At 43.6% G+C, this 25478-nt stretch overlaps 1 protein-coding gene and 1 long non-coding RNA gene across 4 annotated transcripts in view; one reads left to right on the plus strand and one right to left on the minus strand.

Moving 5' to 3' along the window:
• The window catches only part of LOC139280838 (uncharacterized), a 106328-nt gene that overhangs the window by 29099 nt on the left and 51751 nt on the right, over nucleotides 1-25478 (plus strand). The gene's annotated exons all lie outside the window — the stretch shown is intronic.
• LOC139280837 (uncharacterized) lies at nucleotides 6840-12802 on the minus strand. The gene is made up of 2 exons (XR_011596783.1): nucleotides 11496-12802; nucleotides 6840-8284 (listed from the first exon to the last, which is right to left on the minus strand). It is a non-coding gene; the product is annotated as an uncharacterized lncRNA (long non-coding RNA).

The raw sequence follows: 25478 nt of genomic DNA on the forward strand, positions 1-25478 counted from the left end.
CAATTTTTCCGGTGAAGTGGGTGCCTTGGTCGGAATCTATTTGAAGAGGCACTCCCCATCGGGGAATCACCTGCTCGGTCAATATCCTTGCCACTGTTGAGGCAGTGCAATCACGTGTGGGGAAAGCTTCCACCCACCGGGTAAATTGATCTATAATCACATCGGCAATATTTGGCGATCTCTCCCCATCCCTTTCCACCACCAATCTCTCCCAAGACTCCCGGTCATGGCCTCTCATCCTGAATGAGACAGGCCATGATGCAACTCCAATAAGGTATTCTGTATGCATTCAGCCGCCATTACCTTGTCGTTTCGTCTCCAAACGTTATCCTTCCCTTGCGTTGCGCCCTGCTTTGTCCACATACCTATTTCCTCCTCAGAAGTGTCCTGGTGTAGTTTCTCAATACTTATCTGTTCGTCTCGGGCCCCAGCGGCACTGACTTAATTTTAATCATTTAAAATCATTATCAATGGAAAGTGTGTTTTTTTTTCAATTAAACCAATATCTATTTCACAGCTGATATCAACTGGTATTTAGTAAGTTATGTCTTTATCCATCACAAACATCCCTTCTCCCCCATGCTGTCATATAATCGTGTACTACCCCGAATGCATATCTACTGTCCGTATAGATATTAACAATCATATTTTCCGATAATTCCAGTGCCAGTGCCAGGGTAAGGGCTACCAGTTCTGCCACTTGAGCTGACGACCCCCATTAATTCACCCTGATTCAACTGTCTCTAGATCCTGGTTAACTACAGCCCATCCGGTACGAGGTAGTCCCTCTACGTATTTTCGTGAGCCGTCCACAAACAAGGTTTGTTCTGCGGTTTGAAGGGGGGCGTCTTTTATTCTATCCTCTTCCATATCCTCACATACCTCTTCGCAAAAGTGGGGTTCCCCTTCACCCATCATACCTTCTGCGGGGTTGTTTCCTACATCCCTAATTATGGTTACCGCTTTGTTGGGTGTTAAGAGGACTGCTTCCCCCTTTGCCCGTCTCATATTAGGCACGGTTCTCAGTTTTCCTGTGTTTAACATTTCTACCAATGTGTGTTTAGTGTGGAGAATGATGTTTCCAGTCGTCATCACAGGCTCGCTTAATTTTTACCGCCCAAGCTGCGCAATCTAGCGCGGCTATACATCTGGATAACCCAGTCACCACCGGGCTTTCGGTGGTAGAGTAATAGGGCTTTAGGTCTCCTTTTATCAGGGATAAATTTCCGGCTGTAATTAAAGAGGCCCAGTACCTTCCTCACCCCCCTTACCGTTACTGGTCTAGGCATGTCCTTGACCTTTTTCCTATCCGAGGGCATTTCTTTCAACCCCTTGAGAGGCAGTACCCTAGGTACAGGACCTGGGATTTCCCTACCTGGGCCTTTTTGGGGAGTTAGTGGTGCTAACTGTTTCTTTTAAGATACCCTTTTCCACTAGCCCTTTTACTATTTCTACAACCGCTGTTCTAGCTTCAGGTCTTATAGGGTATTGTGGCAAGTCCCCCTTTTCTGCCCTCCTCCTGTTCCCGTGGCAGAGACCTTTTCCTGCTTTATCTTTTTCTTTTCTAAACTGCTAAAGCTTACTGTTTTAGCCTTTTTCAAAAGTCCCTTTTACACCTTCACAGATAGCTCACCACTCACCCAGGAGTTTGACCTAATCCCTGAAGGTATTTCTAAATTTAAAACTTTTTTTTTTTAAACTGAGCTAGAAGCTTTCGTGTCAAGGTTTTACACAAAGGAAAACGGGAGCGTTTTAAAAGGCATTCTTTATCTCATTCCTGGACTAAATTTATGTCTTTCAACCCAGTTGCATGTTTTCTTTCGACAAGTAAGTGACCGTGTCAAATTCTTTTTTTTTTACTACCGGGACCATGTATTTTTATCTTTTACTCAACAAACCTATCCTTTGTGCATTTCCTAGCTCCGTAACTTATCATCCGAATATATCCACACCTTCGTTTCTAACTTAAAATGTAATACCATAAGGTTCACAGTTTCTTAAACTTCCCACATACAGGACAACACTACGAAGGGTTAAAAAAAACATTTCACTCTGTTGGAAAGAGTGGGTGGAGCTAAAACAGGCAGGCAACTCCACACCTTCTTAAAACAGGCTTTCATTCATTCCACAGTCAAAATTACTCGAGTACTCTCTTCATTCAAAATAGATACTCACAAAAGTCTCTTCATTCAACAAAGCTTATGTCTGGATCCATATGTCACTTAATATAATCACTATCAGCTTTTTTTATGGCATTACGTAATTACGCAAGTTACAACTAATGATGGGAATTAATTAATGACCCGGGCAGCCCGCGTTTTACATTCGCTTCCTTACCTTCCATGTTCGCCAGTCTCGGACGTTTCCCTTTGTTTCTGTAATACTCACGGCCACGACTACTCTGTGGAGACCCTTTGTCTTCGCAACAAAGCTAGCATGTTTCCTTACCACCGGAGTTTTCGGCTCTAGGTTGGATCGATCAGTTCCCTTCCGCACCGACCTTATTTACTAAAGGGACAACTCAAACTGGTTAGTCAGCCTCTTCCAGCTATCTGTTTACTCGTATCTTATACACTATCCCGTCGTGCCCGTACACCTCTCTTTTCAGTCTCTAACACCAGATTCCAGAATACTGTCTTAAGTGATCACGTCTGATCAGACAGTATCCTGTCGTGACGCCATTTTGTTGTGGAAAAATATTTCCGAGACTGTATAATATATAAAGGGAGGTTTATTAAATCGGAGACAAAGCTTTGGGAGAAGTGTTAAAAGACCCCTGTCTTTGAACCAACTTCTCAAATTGGTATCTGCAGTGAAGTTCTTTTATCTTACAAATTACGTCACTTTACAACACATGCTTTAGCACTACAAAGCTTTGACTATCGAAGGCTAAGCTTTTGATATAACCCATCCTGCATTGTGACAGGGCAGTATAAACAAGTGCAGGCTTTTGACACTGGTATAAACAAACATATCCAGCACTTAACTCTCCAGTGTTCATTATCTCACTTTCCTATCTGCATTAACTCAAGGCCAGCATACCTTAAAGTCTAACTGGTTTTTTTATATCGAGCATAATGCATCAGTATTGTCCCTGACAAAATTCATTTAAAGGGGAAAATAAAACAAATGTTTGGTCCCATATACTAGTCCAGTATATGTCCAAAAATCCGCTCCAACATTATCATTTAAAATTTTAATTTCTTGGAGGTGTTTAATTTTTTATTCGGTTTATCTCACCATGGTATGCTGTATTTGTTGAGAAATTGGAAGATCAGAGCTGGAAGTCAATTATATAGGAGGTTCCTGTGAACACTGAATTCTCGGCCTGCTCCCTGGCTAGTTTGCTGTGCTCCCACCATGCGTGTCCCTGGATTTGGTTTAGAAAATATAGTCGTCCTAGTTTAGGAGCATTACAGTGTCAGAGTCTATCAGTATTAGAAGGGGCTTCAGCTGTGTGGGCCCTGTGCTTTAGAAGTCCTCACTAAAGCTTTCTGCCTCTCCATCTCCCCCTCCTCGTTTAAAATCCTCCTTAAAACCCACGTATTTGACCAAGCTTGTCGTTAATCCTTCCACCTCCTTCTTTGGTTCTACAACTGTTTTTGTTTGATTACACTTCTGTAAAATGCCATGGAATGTTCTTTTACATTAAAGGTGCTATGTTAATGCAGGTTGTTGTAGTAGTCTGAGGGATAGGAAACACTTGAAAAGAAGCTCTGGAAATTTAATCTCCAGGAGCATTAGATCTGAACTGCTCTTGACACCTTTCAGACTGAAATACACCTCCTGAAATACATTCCAACCTGTTGACGACCTCATCTGCAATAAATTAATAAATGATCCATTTCAGCCCATTAGGCACTGCTTATTGCTTTCCCTGTTGTCAATTGCTGCTTCACTTAAACCACTATCTGCACTGTACAGTGTTCTAGAAATAGAATTTCTATAAAATTACCTTAAAGAATGCTCAAAAGATAATTTATGCAGTTTCCCAATTTTTTAAATGACAAAAAATACCTTTGTTCTGAAGAGAAACTGAATTTTCACCTTTGTGACTGAGAAAATAAATACATAATGACATTTTTGTTTTGCTTTCTATAATTAAGATGCTGATTACATTTCAAAAGTACTTAATTGGCTGTGCAGTGCTTTGGGATGTCTCTTGCCAAAGAAAGCACAGTTGCTGCCAAACTAGAAATAGAAAAAGAACAATTGTCATTGTTAATACTTGAAAAAAAAAGCACCGGAAATTCAAATGCCAGTTGACTTTTGGAAAATCCAAATAGAATGATCGTAGAAAGAGGGGACGCACCTCTTATTTTAAGTGAGAAACATAAAAATATATGCAAGGAAATTCAGCTAACTGCACCTGATTAGAAAATCCAGATGTGGTTGCAGACCCACTTTAGCTGTTCTGGCAGAAAGTATCCAGCTAAAGCCCAAACTTTTGTGATAGACTGAGGACGTTAAGGAAAGTATTAAAAGACAGAGATAATTCAGTGGGTAAATCTCATTAATTTTATGGCCGTGTGCGTAATGTTTTAATTTATTGTGACTGTGACAGTCACAGTCCCTCCTTGTCCTTCTCGACCTGTCTGCAGCCTTTGACACGGTTGACCACTCCACCCTTCTCCAAAGCCTCTCCATCATCGTCCAGCTGGGTGGGACTGCACTCGCCAGGTTCCATTCTTATCTATCTAATCATAGTCAGAGAATCACTTGCAATGGCTTTTCTTCCCGCCCCCGCATCATTACCTCTGGTGTCCCCCAAGGATCTCTCCTTGGCCCCGTCCTATTTCTCATCTACATGTTGCCCCTTGGCGACATCATCCGGAAACACAGCGTCAGTTTCCACATGTACGCTGAAGACACCCAGCTCTACCTCACTACCACTTCTCTTGACCCCTCCACGGTCTCTAAATTGTCAGACTGCTTGTCCGACAACCAGTTCTGGATGAGCAGAAACTTTTTCCGGTTCAATATTGGGAAAACCAAAGCCATTGTTTTCGGTCCCCGCCACAAACTTTGTTCCCTAGCCACTGACTCTATCCCTCTCCCCAACTTCTGTCTGAAGCTGAACCAGACTGTTTGCAAACTTGGTATCATAAGAGCATGAGAACATAAGAATTAGGAACAGGAGTAGGCCATCTAGTCCCTCGAGCCTGCTCCGCCATTCAACAAGATCATGGCTGATTTGGCCGTGGACTCAGCTCCACTTACCCGCCCGCTCCCCGTAACCCTTAATTCCCTTATTGGTTAAAAATTTATCTATCTGTGATTTGAATACATTCAATGAGCTAGCCTCAACTGCTTCCTTGGGCAGAGAATTCCACAGATTCACAACCCTCTGGGAGAAGAAATTCCTTCTCAACTCAATTTTAAATTGGCTCCCCCGTATTTTGAGGCAGTGCCCCCTAGTTCTAGTCTCCCCGACCAGTGGAAACAACCTCTCTGCCTCTATCTTGTCTATCCCTTTCATTATTTTAAATGTTTCTATAAGATCACCCCTCATCCTTCTGAACTCCAACGAGTAAAGACACCGTCTACTCAATCTATCATCATAAGGTAACCCCCTCATCTCCGGAATCAGCCGAGTGAATCGTCTCTGTACCCCCTCCAAAACCAATATATCCTTCCTTAAGTAAGGTGACCAAAACTGGACGCAGTACTCCAGGTGCGGCCTTACCAATACCCTATACAGTTGCAGCAGGACCTCCCTGCTTTTGTACTCTATCCCTCTCGCAATGAAGGCCAACATTCCATTCACCTTCCTGATTACCTGCTGCACCTGCAAACTAACTTTTTTGGGGATTCATGCACAAGGACCCCCAGGTCCCTCTGCACCGCAGCATGTTGTAATTTCTCCCCATTCAAATAATATTTCCTTTTACAGTTTTTTTTTCAAGGTGGATGACCTCACATTTTCCGACATTGTATTCCATCTGCCAAACCTTAGTCCATTCGCTTAACATATCTAAATCTCTTTGCAGCCTCTCTATGGCCTCTACACAATCTGCTTTCCCACTAATCTTTGTGTCATCTGCAAATTTTGTTACACTACACTCTGTCCCCTCTTTCAGGTCATCTATGTATATTGTAAACAGTTGTGGTCCCAGCACCGATCCCTGTGGCACACCACTAACCACCGATTTCCAACCCGAAAAGGACCCATTTATCCCGACTCTCTGCTTTCTGTTAACCAGCCAATTCTTGATCCATGCTAATACATTTCCTCGGACTCCGCGTACCTTTATCTTCTGCAGTAACCTTTTGTGTGGCACCTTATCGAATGCCTTTTGGAAATCTAAATACACCACATCCATCGGTACACCTCTATCCACCATGCTCGTTATATCCTCAAAGAATTCCAGTAAATTAGTTAAACATGATTTCCCTTCATGAATCCATGTTGCGTCTGCTTGATTGCACTATTCCTATCTAGATGTCCCGCTATTTCTTCCTTAATGATAGCTTCAAGCATTTTCCCCACTACAGATGTTAAACTAACCGGGCCTGTAGTTACCTGCCTTTTGTCTGCCCCCTTTTTTAAACAGAGGCGTTATTTGACCTGGAAATGAACTTTCGACCACATATCCACAGCATAACTATGACTGCCTATTTCCACCTCCGTAATATCACCCGTCTCTGTCCTTGCCTCCACTCATCCGCTGCTGAAGCCCTCATCCATGCCTTTGTTGCCTTGAGACCGACTATTCCAATGCACTCCTGGCTGGCCTCCCGAATTCTACCCTACGTAAACTAGAGATGGTCTTGTGAATGTTGATTTCTGGATTCTTTTACCTCAATCTGGTTCAGCAAAATTACTGAAACGAATACCGTTTGTGCTTTAAACAAAGCAAGCTTTTATTTAAAAAGCAAATCCCGATCGGGGACCTTATCAGACAGAAGGAATGCAAGTCTGTTCGAACGCACACACTTCCTACGGACAAAGTGACGTTACATTGTAAAGGGACGACGGTTATACATTTTCGGCAAAAGATAACAAGATAGGGCTAGAGTGACATCCTAGTTCAGCCTATCTCTTTTGATCCCTCTTTCCCTTTGTCCACTCTAAGCCGACCTAAGTATGGTCTGATTTTAAACAAAGACCTTCTGTTAATGTTTCAGGTTAATAACATGATTTAATAAGACCTTGAGGTTTTTCTGCAAGCTGTGGGTTTTGTTTCAATATGTGTTAGTGTTGTAACATTTCGCAGTCTCGAGTCTGAGATGTCATGGCTATTCCTCCATGAATTCGTTGTTAGCTTATACTGTCCCTATACAATTCCCACGTTCTCAACTTCAATGTCTCTATACATTTTTTAAACATTCACATTCTCCCCTTTTATCATTCCATGATAACACTTAGGATCATTCTAGGAGTATCGCATTCATCCGTTCACACTCTATTTCCTGAATCATATTGTTAGTGTCGAGTAGTTCTTTAGTTCGTTGGATCATAACTCGGGAGCCCTTGTCCACAAGAGGGTTTGCTAACCTTGCCATCATTACTTTACAACAAAGGTTAAAGCAACCAACAATTAGATAGGATCTCCAAGATCCATCTGATAGCCAATCAAACCAGCTAGATCCTTCTGCTGGTGTGGATAACTTCTTCACCTCCCTTCTTATGTGATCAGCGAGATTGGTTATGTTTTCTGAACTATCAGGAATGTAAGTGCAACATTCAGACCCTATCAGGGCACACGTTCTCCCTTTCTCAGCTAACAGGTAATCGAGGGCCATTCGGTTTTGTAATGCTACGGGCCTTATTGCTACCATTTCAGCTGTGATGCCCTCCAGAGCTTCAGCAGTATTGTATTGGCCCCCCTCCTCTCGTGATAGTTTGGCTCTGAATCCATCTGACAGTCTCAGTTAGGGTTAGTGGAACGGGGCGCAAAGGAATTCCCCCTTTGGAATGTATAGGGAATGTGAACACACCCAACATCTAGAAAAGTTCCCATTTTGCGCATAAACATAAGACATGTACAAAAAGGTGTTTACATGGAGCTCTCGTCTCTGTCTCCCCTCCCATGCGCCGAAACTGTCATATATCAACACTATTATACAGACTGTGGCATACAGACACAGTTTCATCTTATGGCTCAGGATTCAGGTAAATAGTCCAATTATTTTGCTGATTAAAAGAGTTCAGTTTTCCCGTCTCTCTTCTGAGGTCACCGTCCGTGTAGCTGGCTGTCTATCACTACGGGTAAAAGTTCAAACTGGTCCACGTTCCAATTAGGATGCCAACGGCCTTGTTCAGCTATGGCGAAGAGGAAGTCTGAAACAGAAACAGGAGTTAGAATAACCAGTAAAATAGGTTCGTTAGAGGGTGGTGAGCTTGCAGTGGTGCAGGTGAACCCAGGCACTTTTCCCCTCAACCTTGGCTGCAGTGGGGGTAGTGAGTAACACCTGAAAAGGCCCTTCCCATTGTGGCTCTAATCCCTTCCGAATCCATACTTCCCTGGTGCCACGAGGGACAATTCGGGTAAAACTGGGAGGTTGAGGTGAGCATCTTGAACCTGGTTGTGAGCTAGTTGCAGAGCCTGAGTCAGGGAAAGAACATAGGTGGTCATCAGTCGAGCTGAGATACCATATCTAGGAACAATTTCCCTCATTAACACCTTAACAACAGTTTGAGCCTTATTGTCCAGGGTAGGGTAGGCTTCAATCCATCTGCTAAACACATCTACTATTACTAACACATTTGTAACACTGAACTTTTTGCAACTCAATGTAGTCCAACTGAAATGTCTCAAAGGGACCTTCGGGTAGGGGCGTTTTACCCCAATCACAGGGGACTCCCTTCCCTGGATTATGTTGCTGGCAAACCAGGCAACGACTACTGATGTTCTGGGCGAGCGCCTGGAGTCTAGGGTGCCACCAAGTAGCCAAAAGTGTGTCACTCGTGGTCCTTGCTCCACAATGAGTAGCAAAATGCATGCATTCAATAACCCATAGAGCCAACTCGTCAGACATGCAAGTCTGTTCCGCGGGAGTGGTCCAGAGTTTAGAAACATTGTCATAAAGTACATCCATAATATTTCCACAACAGTTTATCTTTTTCAGGAGCGTCCTCCTGTGCTTTAATAACATCTTGGATGGTTGGCATTGGTTTTTCCGAGGCTAACTTATCCTTTGCAGGATTTTTAGTCTGACTCATCATTTTGGGCACTACCATCTGTTGGTCACGAGTAGCCTGTTTAGCCTCTTTGTCAGCACAGTGGTTCCCTATATCAACCGGGGATTTTCCGGTGGTGTGGGCGGTACATTTAACAACGGCAATGTGCTTGGGGAGCATGAGGGCTTGCAACAAATCAGATACTAGTTGCTTATTTTTCCATAATTGTCCAAAATCATGGGCCACCCCAAAGGCATACCTAGAGTCTTTGGCCAAGATAAGGCTCGGGTGAGGGCGAATAGTTCAGCTTGTTTTAAAAGCGGCAGATTCCAAGACCTGATTCTCCTGTTTTACTATGGCGTATCCTGAGATTCGTGTACCTTCTGGATTAATAGAAGAACTTCCGTCAACATACATAATACAGTCTGGATCTTCCATTGGTACATCAACTAAATCTTCCCTGACTGATGTGGCCTCTTAAATTAAAGATAAACAATCATGACTGGGTTCTTCCTCATCTTGGGGTGGCTCAGTAAGAAAACAGGCCGGATTAATGGCAGTACAGTGCTGAAAGGTTAGTTTAGTATTGCCTGTGATTTCAGTGGGTTTTGTCGGATAGAGGGCCAGTCCACATTGCCCTGCACTGGGATCTCAATCGGATTAATGGGAGTATAACCCACTTGGGAGGGGTCCTCTGCCCACACATGAGGATCCACATAGTCAGGTATGCCAGAGCCAGTATGATGCTGCAGAGTCGTTAAGACCTTCTCGGCGTCCCCGTGGAATTGGACTGTTCGGCCATGTTTTACAATTTGCACATCCCGGCTGGTAGGGTCAGCCTCGTCTATAGCCTGGCGCACCATAACTTCCAAATCTTTAGCGTGGTGGGGAGGTAATACTTCGAATAATATGTGGTGCCACCGCTGTCCATTTCCACAAAATCTGCCTTCCCTTCCGGTCCAGTCACTCTAGCCCTTAATAGAATTTCCTTCACTTCCCCTTCGTGATCCTGATAAAAGTTCTGCAGGTCCTGATTCTTTCCACTGGGATCGTGTGCTAGGGTCACGTGATAGGGTGCCTGCGGCAGGTCCAGAGACCACCACTGAGGGGTTCTAGTGGTATACTGCCGCTTAAGGGTTCCCTGTTTTACAATAATCCCATCATCTCCACACTCCAAATGCAACTGGAATTTGCAGAGGAGGTCTCTAGCCATCAAGTTACAGTCCAGATTGGTTGTGATAACCGGTTCTGACACCGGGAATGTAGAGACTTGTCCCAGGAATCCTGACAGTCCCTGTGTTTCAGTGAAGGCAGGGAGTTTAAGCTTTGATTGTACAGAAGACATGAAGGCTCCCGTATCTATCAAGAAGGGTTTGCCACTCATTCCGAATTTTTAACAATATCATCGGTTCGTCATCCGGGGAGGGTCCCTGCACAATCAAGCTGCGTAGTCAATACCGTCCTCTTCCCCCCTTGCCCCCCTCCTCTTCCTCCTCTTCCTTTTTCATGCTGACGGGAGGGACAATTTCTATTCCAATGTCCTTGCCCACAAATAAAGCATCCATCTCGTCTTTCCCAGCCCCGACCTCTTCCCATACCAGGCTGGGGACAGTAGGGCGGTCCGTAATTAGCAGGGCCCGGGCCATTTGGGTGTTTGATATAACCATATCCCTGTTTATCCACCCAACCCTGCACGCAATACTGCGGTTCCATCTGGTATCCCCTTGGGTCAGGTTTTGGTCCTTCCACCCGAGGCGGCTCCATACTGATGGGCTTCTGAAGGGTCGTGGTGAGAGCATTAAAGATAGCGTTTAGGCGATCCTGGACATCGTTAGGGTGAGCAACCACCAATGCATCATGAGTAGCACGTCCTAGGTGAGTTAGAAATCGGGCATGCTCAGTTGGGCTCAGGGTTTGCTTTACCAGGGCCCACAGGTCCCTTGATTCTGCATTATATCCATGCATGTCGAGGTCACTCCGTGAAATCGGTGGTCAGGGTTAAGTTGGGTTTGTGGATCCCTTTCAGCTTATTTATCTTAGCCTTTTAACTCTTCAATTTGTTTTGTTTGAGTATCTATTTCTTTATCAGGCAAGTATTATTACATAAGCTAGTTCTGTTTTTATTTTTATTTTGACTATCGCACCATTCCTCTTGTTAGGTGAGTCTTTTTTCTATTAAGAAATCCAAATTAATAATGTTCAGTATGAAACGGCTGTCAATGGAAAGGGTTAACTCCTTTACAGGTTTGTAAGAAGACCTGATGTCATTACGTGACTTCACGTAACCATCTGAAAAAAAAATATTTTCATCAGGAAAGGCAGCATTTGATTAAACTCCAATATTTTTTTAACTTCTTATTCAAGTACTTGCCAAAGATATTTTTTTTTAAATCCTTTTGAATCCATCTCAGTTGTTTTGCTGTGCCTTCTCTGAATGTTTTCTTTCGACAAGTAAGTGAGCATGTCAAATCCTTTTTTAACCACCGGGACCATGTATTTTTTTCTTTTTTTTTTTACTCAACAAACCTATCCTTTGTGCATTTCCTGGCTCCGTAACTTATCATCCGAATATACGTAATTCAATAAGGTTCACACTCTTAAACTTCCCACATACAGGACAACACTACGAAGGGTTAAAAAAAACTTTCATTCTGTCTGAAAAAGTGGGTGGAGCTAAAACAAACCACAACTCCCCGGCTTTTTTTTTTACACAGTAAAAATCACACAAGCATTTCTCATTTAAAACAAACGTTCACAAGAGTCTCTTTTCTTTCCTATTAATTTTTGGATCCATGATTGATGATCTATCCCTATCTAGCTCTAACTATCCCTACTTTCCGTGTCGCCGCACGGATCTACTTCTAACCTATCTTTCCAAGTCGCCGCTTGGTTTGCGTCACTGCGCAATTTCCCTATCTCTATCCCTATTCTAAGTTTGAAAGGTATTCACCAGATTGTCCTGGATCTTGTTCAGACACTACCTGAGAACCAGCGAGTGGCTAAACTTTCCTCAGACTTTTGAAACCGGGGGAAACTGGAGCAGTATTGAAATCATACTCACTCCAGTGGCCACTTTCCCCTCGTCTCGTCCAAGGCTAGTCTGGCTCTTAATTCGCAGGTTTTCGGCAGTCGTCCGTTGAGATCCCACTTCTGACACCAAATGTTGATTTCTGGATTCTTTTACCTCAATCTGGTTCAGCAAAATTACTGAAACGAATACCGTTTGTGCTTTAAACAAAGCAAGCTTTTATTTAAAAAGCAAATCCCGATCGGGGACCTTATCAGACAGAAGGAATGCAAGTCTGTTCGAACGCACACACTTCCTACGGACAAAGTGACGTTACATTGTAAAGGGACGACGGTTATACATTTTCGGCAAAAGATAACAAGATAGGGCTAGAGTGACATCCTAGTTCAGCCTATCTCTTTTGATCCCTCTTTCCCTTTGTCCACTCTAAGCTGACCTAAGTATGGTCTGATTTTAAACAAAGACCTTCTGTTAATGTTTCAGGTTAATAACATGATTTAATAAGACCTTGAGGTTTTTCTGCAAGCTGTGGGTTTTGTTTCAATATGTGTTAGTGTTGTAACATTTCGCAGTCTCGAGTCTGAGATGTCATGGCTATTCCTCCATGAATTCGTTGTTAGCTTATACTGTCCCTATACAATTCCCACGTTCTCAACTTCAGTGTCTCTATACATTTTTAAACATTTACAATCTCTCAAACACGGCTGCCCGTGTCCTAACTTGCACCAAATCTCACTTGCTGACATACATTGGCTTCCGGTTAAGCAATGCCTCTATTTCAAAATTCTCATCCTTATTTTCAAATCCCCCCATGGTCTCGCCCCTCCCTATCTCTCTCCTCTCCTCCAGCCCTGCAACCCTCCGATGTCTGCGCTCTAATTCTGCCCTACTGAGTATCCTTGATTATAATCACTCTACCATTGGTGGCCGTGCCTTCTGTTGCCTAGGCCCCAAGCTCTGGAACTCCATGCCTAAACCTCTCTGTCTCTCTACCTGTCCTTCCTCCTTCAAGACGCTCCTTAAAACCTACCTCTTTGACCAAGCTTTTGGTCACCTGCGCTAAGTTCTACTTATGTGGCTCGGTGTCACATTTTTATTGCATAATACGTCCTGTGACGCACATGGGACGTTTCACTACGTTAAAGGCGCTATATAAATGCAAGTTATTTGTTTGAAATCTTATTTTGGACAGAGATTCCAATCCCTCATAGTAACTGAAATTTCTAAGCTCCTCCCACCCCACCCCATCACCAAAAATAAATCTCTGGTTCCTCAACATAGTATGTTGACACAATCTTAACATGGGGTTTTTCATATTATGAACATATGAAAATGTCTGGCAGGAAAAGACGAGCTGGTCTCTCAAGTCTGTGCCATTCTGTCTACATGCACACAGTAACTCCCACCTGCCCAACAGCCAGCCATGGAATCTCATTGGAGAGGAAAAAGACCTAAGCTAATTTTGGGGGAAGTAAAACTCACTGAAAGTGATCAGACAAGTTCCAGGAGACCACAGTGACATGGGGAGACATTCCCCAATACCCCATTTACCATTTATACACCACAGTTAGGATTCATCCAGCAAATCCAACTTGCAAAACAGAGTGGCAACTTGTTTCATCGGTCAATGGCATTCTGAAGGAAATACCCCCTGTCATCTAACTTGGTTCTATACTGTATAACTTGTACTCGTGCACCCTTGTCATCACTAACTTACCTATCTCAAATAGCCTATGCACATGGTCTATTCGGATCTCCTCAAAGCCTGCTTTTCGAGAGTATAAGCTCTCTAAAAGCCTATTGTGGTAACTAGGGATATCAATATTGTGGCTCTCCTCTCAACCTTTTCTAGGACCCCTATATTATCCACCATGTGAGGAAATTTTGGACACTTGAGGGAATCAAGGGTTATGGTGTTCGGGCGGGAAAGTAGAGCCGAGGCTGAATTTTTAAATTTATTCGTTCACGGAATGTGGGCATCGCCAGCAAGGGCAGCATTTATTGCCCATCCCTAATTGTCCTCGAAGGTGGTGGCAAGCCACATTTTCCAACTGAATGGCTTTCTAGGCTATTTCAGAGGGTAGTTACGCACATTACTGTGGGTCTGGAGTCACATAAGCCAGACCGGGTAAAGACGACAGATTTCCTTCCCTAAATTACATTAAAGTGAGCCAGATGGGTTTTTAATGACAATCTGGTAGTTTCATGGTCATCATTCCTGATACTAGCTTTTTATTCCAGATTTTTTTTTAATCAATTGAATTTAAGTTCCTCAGCTGCCATGGGGAGCGCGATTAGGCAGAGTCAGCATGGTTTCATGAAAGGGAAATAGTGTTTGACAAATTGTTTAGGGTTTGTTGAGGATGTAACTAGCAGGTTGATAACGGGGAACCAGTGGATGTAGTTTATTTAGATTTCCAAAAGGCATTTCGATGAGGTGCCACATAAAAGGTTGCTTTGCTCATGGGGTTGGGGGGTAATATATTAGTATGGATAGAGGATTGGTTGACGGACAGAAAACAGAGTAGGGATAAATGAGTCATTTTCCAGTTGGCAAGCTGTAACTTGAGGGGTAATACAAAGATCAGTGCTTGGGCCTCAGCTATTTACAATCTATATTATTGCCTTGGTTGAAGGGATCGAGTACAATGTATCCAAGTCTGTTGATGAAACAAAGCTAGTTAGGAAAGTAAGCCTGAGCCTGCAAAGGAATATAGACAGGTAAAGTAAGTGGGCTATAATGTGGGTAAATGTGAGGTTATTCACTTTGGTAGGAAAAATAGAAACAGAATACAGGTACAACATCCGGAATCCTCGGGACCGAGCCCGTGCCAGTTTTTGGGTTTTTCCGGATTTCAGACAAGAAAATAAATAGTCTGACATCCGGAATCCTTGACCGAGTCTGTGCTGGTTTTTGAGTGGCAAGGTCCGAGATTCGGTTGGATTCCGCTGATTTTCTTGCCTGAAATCGGGAATCCTTGACCGAATCTGTGCCGGATTTCGGGTTTTGCCGGATTTTGGACCTCGCTGCTCGCCGATTCACACCGATCCTCTGCCCCGTGGTCCCCCCGGCCCTGCGCTTTTTACCGGTTTCCTTGTCCCTCGCTGCACGATATCTCCACTTTGGCCATCTCAAAAATGTCCGGTTTTCGAATAATAATTCCAGATTCCGACGACTCCATTGGCTATGCGCAAAATGTTCGGTTTTTGGACAATTTTTGTTTTTGGAGTTCTGGATTCAGGATGTTGCACCTGTACTTTTTAAATGGTGAAAAACTATTAAATGTTAGTGTTCAGAGGGATTTTCAGTGCCCTCGTTCAGGAAACACAAAATTAGCATGCAGGTGCAAGCAATTAGGAAGGCGAAAGGCATGTTGGTCTTTATTGCAAGGGGTTCTTGTTACAATTTCACAGGGCTTTGGCGAGACCACACCTGAAGTACTGTGCACAGTTTTGGTCTCCTTATCTGGGAAAGGACATAGTTACCTTGGAGGCGGTGCAACGAAAGTTCACTAGGTTGATTCCTGGGATGAGGGGATTGCCTGAGGAGAGATTGAGTACATTAGAGTTTAAAAGATTGAGGTGATCTCATTGAATCATCTGAGGGGGCTTGACAGGGTAGACGCAGAGATTGTTTCCCCTGGCTGCAGAGTCTAGAACTAGGAGGCATCGTCTCAGGCTAAGGGGTTGACCATTTAAGACTGAGATGTAGAGGAATTTCTTCAATCAGGATTGTGAATCTTTGGAATTCTCTACCCCAAGGTGCTGTGGATGATGAATCGTTGAGTATAACTTCTGTAATAACTTCTCGCAGCTTTCAAATTTACAAAAACATTTTGCCAAGTAAAAAAAAAAAACTACTTTTGCAAAGTCCTTGTGCAGATAAAATTTGCAAAGATCCAAGATCATCAGTAACGTCCCTCAAAATATTTTGTAAAACAACTCCACACACAGTAGTATTCCCCTTTTTTTCTCATGGGGTCACATTCTTGAAATTGGTCATTAATTTAAAAAAAAAACAATTATTGATGTGATGTGATTGCCTCATGACCGGAACTAGACACTGTCACACAGTTTACACAAACGAGAATTTCACCATGGCCATAATCAAAGTCAGTTTTTAGTGGGTTAATGAACCTTTCACTCCAATTTAATTCAGACCAATTGTATCTGTGCAACTAAACACAATACCAATAGCAACGCTATCAATACCAATAGAAACAATACCGATACAAAATAGCACATGCTTTCAAAACCAAGTAAATTACATCAACTTTTTCTATTTTTCTTCAGGCACCTTTCCAAATGACTAAAAACAATACTGCAAATATAACTGGAGAAACATGTGTTTTCACATTTAAACAAAAATATCAGTAACATGCTACACTAAAGCAAAAAGAGCAGAGCTTCCCTCGGCTTGTAGCTTCAAAACATTCATACGGGGCTTTCTTTAAAGAGTACTACGCTAAAAGTAGAAAAGGGGCAGAATCTTTTCCTTTCCTCCTTTATCTCATTATAGATTAATATATCATATTTTCCTCCTTTCAACTCAATTTATAATTATTGATTACTTAATACTTGTCAAAAACTTAGTGGGTGTCTCGGACTTTCAAATTAAGACCGTGCTTTGTTACGATTTGAGTTGATTTAAAAGGAGACCACACATTTTTAATAGCAACTGCAACTACAAGGCTGAAGCTCATCTTTTGCAAAACAATTTGTCTTATGCATTTCATAGCTGCATAAATCATAGTCAAAATAAATCTGCACCTGCTGTAAGAAATCGTGGATTGGAAAAAATCTTGAATCTGAGGAAATAACGAGACAAAAATGTCTCTTCAGACTGGTGTTAGAATTGAAGGAATCATTCCATGGTACAATAACTAAAGCTATTTGAACAGCATGAACATAAATAACCGATAACAGACAGCTGCAAACATCTGAAGGCCAAGAATGGCATGTCTGACTCTAACCTTGGGAGGGTAAGGCCAGGAGAGATGGGCCTTCAGAAAGTATAAACAGGAAAGATGTGAAAAGGGGGTGTTTCACTTCAGAGATGAGTCAAAAATGCTCTAAGCTGCTGGGCACCCTGGTTTGGGAAGAACCCTTGTAAGTTAAATGGTTCTGTCCATCATTTTAGCTGAGGCCCACCCCTAAAAAGAGAATAAGAGATATCTAAAGAGCTTTTCAGGGCAGACAGTGCAGAGAAGAGCTGTTCGAGCTACCAGCTGTCTGTGCAATCAAGACCAATACCAGCTACTTGTCTATCCTGATTGTCTGACAATATTTGAACTACCGCTCTTTAACAAAATACCTTATGACTCCAAGACACTCTTGGGTAATGACCTATGACTCATAAGATCCTTTTGGTGATGTGTGTGTGACCTGTGATCCAGATCTTAACACGGGATCTTTAACCTAAGATGTAATTCAATTCTGGGTACACAGTCTTAAATTGAAATAAATATTAACAACAGCATTCACACAACTTAGAAATATTGATCCCTGTAATGGATTATGAAATTGAAGTGCCAAATCAATTTAAAAAAAGAAACTAAAACGTGACTCAGGTATCGCTCAAATAATACGTGTGTATACATGCATACATAAATTAACAAACTTAAAGCAGCCGCCGCTTGTCTGACATCCAAGCCAAGATTACAAAGGGTTAAACAGCTCTCTGCACAGAAAAGTGAGTTGAACTAGAACAAGCATAACAGACACCTTTTTAAAAAGACAGACTTTCTGACAAAAGAAATGCTGTAACTTCTTTAAACATTCATAGTCAGGAAACCTTCCACATTTTAACACACATTTTTTCACAAACTGAAATTCCAGCATCTTTTAGGGTTCCTTTCACTCAGTAAATCTTATGTTTTATTTTTCTCGGCACAAAAGCTGGCAGCTTAAGTGTCAGTTTCAACTTCAAGAGACGAAAGAAAAATAAACTTGAACAGTTGTCTCCGCAGCTCGAGTCCACCTCTCCCAGACCAAAAGGTCATGGTACATACAATGGGCCGAAAATTGCGGCCTTGCTGGGTTCATACGAAGTGCGCACGGACCCGGTGAGGCCTCGTAAAAGCCGATTCTCAACGTGCCATGCGCCAAGAACCAACTTTTCTGATCTGTCACGATTTCTCTGCAGATCTTCTGCATCCCTGGGAGAAGGACAACCACGCAGCAGAGATTGGGCTATTTGCCCAAATCATGCCCAGCAAATGTCCTTCAAACTTTTACGCCTGGTAAAAGCAGGCGCATAGCTTACTTTTACCAGCGTAACACGTTTAAAACACACTAAAATTAAATTTAAACGCTCACTTTTATATTAAAAAGACTGTCCATTAAGATGGGTTATTTTTAACTTTATTAAAACACATTAAGAAAAATTGGAATTTTTTTTCTAATACATTTAATTACATTAATGTTAAATGTGAGGTGTTTTATTTATTTATTATGCTGTGTTTTGGTGTTTTAGGGGGTTTTCTCATTGATAGTAATGGGAGCCCGTACAAACAGAGCTCCGTTTTTAATCATGTGAAAGACTTCTCCCTGTGCGCTGCACAGCGAATCTAGGCCTCTGACCGGAATCCCATGTTCCTCCGGGACCACCAGGTACTTTTGTAGATTTTTTTCGGGTCAGAGGTTTTCATACGAAGGAAGCCTCCAACCGCAATTCCCCCCTCTTTCCCCTCCCCCCCCCCCCCCCCCCCCCACAATGTCTTTCTGAACCCGTAATTTATCATCCAAGTCCTTAATCCATTTGCATTCTGTGGTCCCCGCGAGCATTCCGCTCCTCTCAAATCTGTTTCTGAGCGATCCAATACACAGCTTTCAGGTCCTCATCTGTTTTAATCATCGACCACTCGTTCTGATTATCAACACACTGGCTCTCAAGGAATTCTTCCTTATTATACCATTTCTCTTTTTCCTTCTCCAACTTTTCTTCAAGCCTCTCCTTTTCTTTCTTCCTCTAATTCCTTCAGAAGTCAGTTTACTACTGTTTCTTTCACACTAATTTTCTCGTCCCTAACTTCTATCTCCTTTTGTAACTTAATCATTACACACTCATCATTCTTAACCTGCCTTTGATAAGCTAACAACCAACCGACTTTCATCATTCCCAGCTGACTCATGGGTCCTTGGACCATGGTCAGCCTCCACAACCGGATTGTCACCGTCTATAATGACCCGTATCCACCTCTCTCGAAGAGGCAACTTCCCCGTCACATACCTTGTGACTAACTCGTCCATCGTTTTTGCCATTGTCTTTTCTGAACTGGTCACTGTTCGGGCGTCGGAAATCTGTAGGACGTGCGGACATAACCCCTCACCCCGTCTACCTGTAGGATATGCCCCGTCCAACAATTTAGAGTTCTGACCCGTGGAATGAAATTCAAAACCAATGAATGTGTAAAAACTTCTGTTTACCTAAAATCAGCAAAAAAATTACATGCAAGTTCACACAAAACTGTTGCGTATAGTACCTCCTTGACTATAAATCAGCAAATGGACAGAAAGCAAGAGAGTAGGAATAAACGGATCATTTTCAGATTGGCAGGCTGTAACTAATTGGGTACCACAAGGATAGGTGTTTCGGCCCCAGCTATTCACAATCTATATCAATGATTTGGATGAGGGGACCAAATGTAATGTATCCAAGTTTGCTGTTGATACAAAGCTAGGTGAGAATATAAGTTGTGAAGAGGATGCATAGAAGCTTCAAGGGGATATAGACAGGCTAAGTGAATGAGTAAGAACTGGGCAAATGGAAAATAATGTGGGGAAATTTGAAGTTATCCACTTTTGTTAGGAAAAACAAAAATGTACAGTATTTTTTAAATGGTGAGAGATTGGGAAATGTTGGTGTTCAGAGGGACCTGGGTGTCTTGTACACGAATCACTGAAAGTTAACACGCAGGTGCAGCAAACAATTAAGAAAGCAAATGGTATATTGGCCTTTATTACAAGAGGATTTGAGTAGAAGAGTAAAGATGTCTTACTGCAATTATAAAGGGCCCTGGTGAGACCGCAACTGGAGTATTGTGTACAGTTTTGGTCTCCTTACCTAAGGAAAGATATACTTGCCTTTGAGGGAGTGCAACAAAGCTTTACCAGACTGATTCTTGGGATAGGGGGACTTTCCTATGAGGAGAGATTTAGTAGACTAGGTCTATATTCTCTGGAGTTTGGAAGAATGAAAGATAATCTCATTGAAACATACAAAATTCTTACAGGGCTTGACAGGGTAGATGCAGGGAGGATGTTTCCCCTCGCTGGGGAGTCTAGAACCAGTGGGTCACAGTCTCAGAATAAGGGGTCGGCCACTTAGGACTGAGATGAGGAGAAATGTCTTCACTCAGAGGGTGGTGAATCTCTGGAATTCTCTACCCCAGAGGGCTGTTTTTCAGTATATTCAAGACTGAAATCAATAGATTTTTGGATATTAAGGGAATCAAGGGATATGGGAATAGTGCAGGAAAGTGGAGTTGAGGTAGAAAATCAGCTATGATATTGAATGGCGGAACAGGCTCGAGGGGCTGAATGGCCTACTCCTGTTCTTAGTTCTTGCGTAAACACAGGATTATTCCTTTACTTTAAAATAAAGTTATGATAAGCAAACACCACATACGTACTAACAGGTTTGGTGATGTCTAGACGTGTGACTAATTGGCAGCTGACTAGGTTGCCCTCTCGACTGCAGCCCCGAATGCTCTTCGCAGCACTGTTTATACCTCAAAAGTTGGTAACTTGCCCACTGTGCCCATGTTCCAAGCTATACGAGTTGTTTTGTTCATTTTCTTCTTATCAGCAGTCAGTTAATTCAATGTTTTACTTCAGTAGCCTCAAAGACGACATTGTTTACAGATGGTTGTGTTTTTCCTTGTATAGGATCGGTACATCTCCCGACTATCTGGCCTTGTGCTCAATACATTTCTTATCTCTTCCAACATACTGTTGGTGAGTTACTAGGTCTTGAACTCATCCTGTGCGTGACCTCCTAAAACCACTTGCTCTACCGAATTAGTTTAATGTGTTTTGTTTGTTTTATATTGGGAAATGCTTATTGGGCTTATTACATCTCGGCTGCCCGTGTCCTAACTCGCACCGAGTCCCACTCACCCATCACCCCTGTGCTCTCAGATCTACATTGGCACCTGGTTAAGCAGTGCCTTGATTTCAGAATTTTCATGCTTGTTTTCACATCACTCATGGCCTCACTCCTCCCTATCTTTGTAATCTCCCCCCTCCACCAAGATGTCTGCGCTCCTCTAATTCTGCCCTCTTGAGCATCCCTGATTATAATTGCTCAATCATTGGTGGCCGTGCCTTCTGTTGTCTGGGCCCCAAGCTTTGGAATTTCCTGCCTAAACCTCTCCGCCTCGCTATCTCTTTCCTCCTTCAAGACTCTTCTTAAAACCTACTTCTTTGACCAAGCTTTTGGTCACCTGCCCTAATTTCTCCTAGTGCGACTCGGTGTCATTTTTTAAAATCTCAATACTCTTGTCATAGAGTCATAGAAAATTACCACACAGAAGGAGGCCATTCGGCCCATCGTGTCTGTGCCTGTTGAAAAAGAGTTACCAAGCCTAATCCCACCTTTCAGCACTAGGTCTGTAGCCCTGTAGGTTACAGCTCTTTTAAGTGCACGTCCAAGTACCTTTTAAATGTGATGAGGGTTTTGGCCTCTACCACCTTTTCAGGCAGTGAGTTCCAGACCGCCACCACCCTCTGGTTGAGAAAATGTTTCCACATCTCCCCTCTAATCCTTCTACCAACTACTTTAAATCTATGCCTCCTGGTTATTGACCCCTCTGCTAAGGGAAATAGGTACTTCCTATCCACTCTATCCAGGCCCCTCATAATTTTATACACCTTAATTAAATCCCCCTTCAGTCTCCTCTGTTCAAAGAAAAATAACCCTAGCCTATCCAGTCTTTTTCCTCATGGCTAAAGTTTTCCAGTCCTGGTAATATCCTTGTAAATCTCCTCTGCACCCTTTCTGATGCAAGCGCCTGGGAACATTTCACTACGTTAAAGACGTTATATAAATACAAGTTGTTTTTCTGGCTGACCTACCTATCCTTAATGTTTTCTATCAGCCTGCTTATTTCTGAAGTCAAGCTAATGGGCTTGTGATTCTGCAGTTGTGACGCTGCCCTTTTTCTGAACCATGTTGGCCTCCCTCCAGACCAAGGGAACAGGCTCCTACTCCAGTAAGCTGTTAAATATAGAGTAGGGTCCAAGAGTAAGTTCCCATTTTCTCCGAGCATTCTTGGGTGAATGCCAGCATGATCAGCAGCCTGATCTCGTTTGAGACCTCTTTAACCACTTATTGACATGATTTTCCCATTGTAAGTGTTGACATAAAAAATGTGATTCAACTTGTAATGCAAAGAGTATGGTTAGTATGGCATATGCAGAAACGTCAAATATGTTATTAGTGGGTCACCTCTGAACTTGTTCAATAGTTGGATGTTGTGTGTTGAGGGGGGTGTCAATGTTCCCTGAGAGCTGCACTTTGTTTTGCGCGGTCTGTTTCTTTTAGGAGGCGATCCTTTTAAATTTCTGCACATGCGCGATATTCACATGGTAAAGCTGTTGAGTGGCCCGTGCGGGGCCTTTCCAATTGCTGCACGGCCACTCAACTTGGAAGTGCCATTTGGAGGGGGAAGAGGGGGGGGGGGAAGAAGGTGAGAGGGGGGGGGGAGGAGAAGGTGAGAGGGGGGGGGGAGGAGAAGGAGAGAGGGGGGGGGAGGAGAAGGAGAGGGGGGGGGGGAGGAGAAGGAGAGGGGGGGGGGGAGGAGAAGGAGAGGGGGGGGGGGAGGAGAAGGAGAGGGGGGGGGGGGAGGAGAAGGAGAGGGGGGGGGAGGAGAGGAGAAGGAGAGGGGGGGTGGAGGAGAAGGAGAGGGGGGGGGTGGAGGAGAAGGAGAGGGGGGGGTGGAGGAGAAGGAGAGGGGGGGTGGAGGAGAAGGAGGGGGGGGGGTGGAGGAGAAGGAGAGGGGGGGGTGGAGGAGAAGGAGAGGGGGGGGTGGAGGAGAAAGAGAGGGGGTGGGGGGGAGAAGAAGGGGGGGAGCGGAAGGAAGGAGAGGTGCGTGTTGCAATGAAAATGATTGGGTAATCTCATTCCTTTCTCTCTCTCTCCCACCCCCACCATCAGTCACATCAGGAGACTGCATTATCATAGGCAGTCGCTCGGAATCGTGGAAGACTTGCTTTCACTCTTAAAATGAGTCCTTAGGTGGCTGAACAGTCCCATACGAGAACCACAGTCCCTGTCACAGGTAGGACAGATAGTCGTTGAGGGAAAGGGTGGATGGGACAGGTTTGCCGCACACTCTTGATTTCTGCATGCTCTCTGCTCTCAGCGCTCAGCGCCCACCCGGATGCACTTCCTCCATTTAGGGTGGTCTTTGGCCAGGGACTCCCAGGTGTCATTGGGGATGTTGCACTTTATCAGGGAAGCTTGGAGGGTGTCCTTGTAGTGTTTCTGCTGCCCACCTTTGGCTCGTTTACCGTGAAGGAGTTCAGAGTAGAGCGCTTGCTTTGGGAGTCTGTCTGCATGCCAGACATATGTGGCCTGCCCAGCGGGGCTGATCAAGTGTGGTCAGTGCTTCAATGCTGGGGATGTTGGCCTGGTCGAGGACGCTAATGTTAGTGTGTCTGTCCTCCCAGGGGATTTGTAGGATCTTGCGGAGATATCATTGGTGGTATTTCTCCAGTGACTTGAGGTGTCTACTGTACATGGTCCATGGTCTCTGAGCCATATAGGAGGGCGGGTATTACTACAGCCCTGTAGACCATTAGCTTGGTGGCAGTTTTGAGGGCCTGGTCTTCAAACACACTCTCCCTCAGGTGGCCGAAGGCCGCACTGGCACAAGAGCCTCCCGAGGTTTGGGAAATGGTCCAAGTTGTCCAGGGCCGCGCATCTTGATGACTTGGGGGGGGGGGGCGGCAGTGCTGTGCGGCGAGGACAGGCTGGTAGAGTACCTTTGTCTTATGGATGTTTAGCGTAAGGCCCATGTTTTCGGATGCCTCAGTAAATACGTTGGCTATTGTGCACTGCAGAAGTGACTGAGATTGATTTTACGCGCAGAATTTGTATGTAACCATCCTCCACTCACTGCATTTTGCTGGAGAAATCACTGCTTTTAGTGGGTGAAGTTGCTGCAGTTTCTGTCATGAGTTTTGTTTCCTGTATTTTGTACAGACTCTAGGCTGTTGGTTGTACTGCACTGTTTAAATAGACCTGTTTGCTGAGTAAATAGACTAAGCTGTAAAATGCACTGCTGCGAGTCCTGCCCTGCCTCCAACTCATTGACTGACACAGTGGTAATAGACACTCCTTTTCCCTCTCTTTCAGCCCCCCTCTCCCCCACACCATTCACTGTTTTTGTTTCCTTTGTGAAAGATGTCGTTAATCGCATGGTGGGGGAAGGGAAGCTGCTGATGTTGGAGGCCTCATATCTGGGTGGTGGATATGGGTTGGAGTGCTTGATAGCTCCTCCCACATCTGTGCATTCGGAGCAGATGCCTTTTAATTTTATATTTTGTTTAAACTTAAATTTAGGTGTCAGAAATTTCAGTCACTGAGAAAGCAGTTTGAGTAATATTGGGAAAAGATAATACACCAGCTGGTGGTGTGACACAGCTGTGGCAGGCTAGTTGTAAAAATTAACATTGACCCTCTGTATAGAGAAAACACAACAAACTGGTATGTAAAATGCCCCAGTTGGAGTTGAATATTTGTTATTGGGTAGGGTTGTGTGCAGGGGTAACGGTCCTGAGCTATGCTAGCACTGAGGGATGGTCCCAGCAGAATTAAACGCAGGTCTAGAGTTTGGCTGCTGTAGCACAGTGGGCATTCAAATCATAGCAGCGCAGAAGCTAATTTGTGAGGAACATAGATTAATGCCAATCTACAAAGGTTTCTCACAGCCAGCCACTAAATGGCTCAGAGCAGCGGCACCACAGGTATCGTAAAACTGTCCCCTTGGTCAGTCTGGAAGTTAAAGGATGGCCAATTTGTTTGTGAAACTAGTCGGCCAATTTCAGAGATGCTTGATGAAGGCAACTTGAAAGCTGCTTTATGGCCCAGGCTTGTGGCTTCAGTGTCATAGATGTCAAAAATAGAAACAGGCAGCAAGTTCTTATGAGAATGTGTGTAAATTGGCAATCCATAGTTTTCAACTTGTCCGTTACATTTTGCCCATTATGGACATTAACTTGGAATCTGGAAATTGGATTACCAGTAAAAGTTAAGGCATAAAAGGAGATATTCATTTGTCTTAAGTTAGAAATTCAACAAAGATTAGTTTGAACTTCTGA

This window comes from Pristiophorus japonicus, chromosome 15 (assembly GCF_044704955.1).
Source record: "Pristiophorus japonicus isolate sPriJap1 chromosome 15, sPriJap1.hap1, whole genome shotgun sequence".
Taxonomy (NCBI): Eukaryota; Metazoa; Chordata; class Chondrichthyes; family Pristiophoridae; genus Pristiophorus; species Pristiophorus japonicus.